The sequence below is a fragment of the Pinus tabuliformis genome, chromosome J (genome assembly GCF_031772625.1).
Source record: "Pinus tabuliformis cultivar Carrire ecotype Pingquan chromosome J, CPIR1, whole genome shotgun sequence".
In the NCBI taxonomy this organism is placed as follows: Eukaryota; Viridiplantae; Streptophyta; class Pinopsida; order Pinales; family Pinaceae; genus Pinus; species Pinus tabuliformis.
This window is the reverse complement of record NC_142295.1, coordinates 1,328,839,712-1,328,843,116: the sequence shown is the minus strand read 5'-3', so window position 1 is coordinate 1,328,843,116 and position 3,405 is coordinate 1,328,839,712.

Here is a 3,405-nt window from a genome sequence, read left to right as displayed (position 1 = left end):
AATATCATCATAGAATCCAATAAGATGGCCATCACCCATCAAGCCAAAAATACATGATAGGGCCAATCAAGTTCCGATTGAAGGCCAAATTCATGCCACGCATGGGGAAAAACGTACCCTTTAGAATTGTCAAAACTGCATCAACTATCTAGTGTTGCATTCAAAAGGTTTGACAAGATGTGTGGGGGCATCGTAATCAGGGTATTCATCCAAAGGCCATGAGAAACTGCAGTGGGGTGTTCCATGGCAAAGCCTGAAGGGGTACTCATGTACAAAATTTGCCCTATTTGTATGGATCATATAGTGTATTGAGAAAGAATGGAGTTGAGGGGGAAATCAAATTCATAATGTGCTGCTGGAGAGCATTAATGTCATTGCTAGAGGGATCCTTGGAAATGAAGCAGTCATCATCAATAGTAAAGATGTATTTCTTCTTAGAGACCATGTATCTTAAAGCAACAATAAGCACTATCCTTGAAAGAGATGTAGGAGGCCTTGGGGCGAGGATCCTCTCAATATCATTTCTGTTGTATAGTTCATAATCAAAACCCTTAGGCACACTCATGGTCTTCGATGGATCGCATTCCTCCACAATGATGAGGTGATAGGGCTCAAGAATGGCCTCCACATCTCCAAGAAATCCATGTTTCGAATTGTGGGTATCACTATGTCCAACTCCTCCTTCAGGGTTGGGGTCGCAGCACTAGAAGCTGAACTACCATTGTTACTGGTTCAACTGACCTACGTGCCAAGAAACAAGAAATGAAAGAAAATGAAATACACACAACCCAATCTTCCACAACCCCAAAGGACTTTTCCTCTCAATCTTGATTTGGTTTCTCTACCTAATTGTATATATAGGTGTGGAAGAGAAATCCCTAGCAAGGGTTCAAGATACTTGTTATTTGGGGATTCACACTCTTGCCCAAACTCTGGAAGCCTACGATAAATCACAATTAAAGTCTCTGGTTTCGGTGGTAATTTTGCTTTTATAAATATTTCTTTCAAAGTAAATTGTCCCGACTCGAGATCATCAATTTTATAAAAACTATTAAAATATAAAGAAAAATTTATTAAAAGTAAAATAATCTAATTACCCTATATTAAACACAAATCCATCAAAATCTAATTACCTATGCTAACAATACTCATTAAACATAAAATACTCTAATGACCCCATATAAATGCAATCTACCAAACATTGAATGATCTAACTACCCCATGTCAAACGCTTCTCAGCTCATCAAACATAAAATGATATAATTAGCACTGCATGAAACGCCTCTCCAAAAGGGCTCCACGTAGTTGGCACTCGTTGTTGTTGGATTTTGTTAGCTCAGGCTGCACGTAGTTGGCACTCCTTGTTGTTGGAATTTTCCAGCTTGCTTCTTTAAAGGGAATGTTGCCATGATCCAAATTTCCTCCAACAGGTGCAAACATGTCATATCATATGCACATTAAGTCAATGGGGTAAATGGGTGTGAACGTGCCATATTTTAGGTTAATAATATTTCAAAATCTTGTTTTTTTCTTTTTTTCTTTTTTAAGTACGTTAAGCTTAAGTCGAGGTATGGAAAAATATTTATTTATAAGTGGAATGTTATCACTGGAATTGCTAACCAGTTAATGGGATGCTATCAATATTAATTAGATGGAATAGAACGATCTAACCACTAGTGGGATGCTATCACTATGTTTGCTAACCCATTAGTGGGATGTTGTGAATAGGAATTAGATGGAAGACGTTAGGTCCCTATAATACTAGTGATTACCCCATTACTATTGTAGTTGTATCCCTTATTAATATTGTTGTGCTCCTATTGTCCCTTATTGTTATTATTGTGCCCAATAGAATCCCTCTATTGTTATTTTTGTGCCTTTATATTATTATTGTTAGGCTAGCTGGGTTATATTGTGACTCCTTAGACTCCTATATATTGAAAGGAGGTTTTGTCATTTGAATCATGCAAGAATTGTTCATTTGTGTAATTTAAAGGAGGTTTCCCCTTGAAGAGGCTAAATTCTAAGGCATTGATCTATATTTTCTATCTTTTTGTGAGCTGGTTTCATAACATTTGGTATCAGAGCTTTGGATTCTAGGGTTTCGACTGCATACTCCAATTGTCATTGTGGCATTTTCGCTACAACTTTTTTTCTGTGACGTTCAGAAGTGAAAAAAAAACCCATTTGAGATGAAATCGCACTGAACCTCAGGTCCGAATTTCAGAGCTTTGTGTGCCATATTTGTGGAGATATGACCTGAGGAAGTTGGTATTTTTGCAGACTCCTGAATTACATTCCAAATAGGTTACCTAGGTAAAATCATCATAACTTTCTATCTAAGCATCGAATTGAAGTTTCGTAAGAAGGTAAAAAAAGAGGATGGATTGTAGTTTTTGTATGTATTTTTTAGAGCCAAAGGTCAAAATAGTGATACATGGCATGTCGTACAATTTCGCTCTACTGAAATAGTCTATAATCAGGTCACTGTGGGTGATTTGGCATAACTCTTCCTTGGAGAATCCAATTTGGATCAGATGTTGGCATTGGAAAGAGCACATAAAGGCTACTGCAGGTCACAATTTCAGAACTGCATGATCCTAAATTACAGAGATACATCAGAGGCAATATCGAGCTCCTACAAAGTGAAAAAAGGTGTGTAGATTTTTTAAATTTTTGCTTAAGCTTGGTTTGAAAAATTATTTTGAAGGAATTCAAAGGGCATAGTAGAGCATTATTATCAGTAATTGATGCCCTGAGGAAAGAAAATGCAAACACCTAGTAAGCAACCTGAAATCTCTAGCATGGCTCATGAATAAGAGGAAGAAATGCTACATGATTTATCAATATTACAAGACCAAGTGCAACAAATGTCACTCTCACAAAAGCTAATAGAAGCTAAGACAAATGGCATGGAATCTAATATAAAGGGCGTAGAAGCTAAGATGAATGGCATGGAAGCTAATATGGACGATTTGAAGATAGATTTGAAGACAGACATAAGACAGATTTGACAAATTTTCTACAAGAAATACTTACTAATGGTGAAAAGGTAGTAAAGGAAACTCATGATGCAAACAAAAGAAATTTTAATCATGATTTCATATACTTTAATGTTGGATCGAAGACCCACCATATTCCAAAAATCGATATGAGAAATTTTGATGGAAAGGATCCCGCAACATGGATATTACAAATAGAGCAATTTTTCGATCTCAATAATGTGCAAAACACACAAAAGGTACGTATTGCAACTTTATATTTGGAACCAAATCAGTTTGTATGGTATCAATGGCTTTTCTCTTGTAAACAAATTATCACTTGGGAAATTTTTACAGAAGAATTGACAGCACATTATGAGGATACAAAAAGCAACACTTTTTTTAGCCAATTGATAAGTCTCAA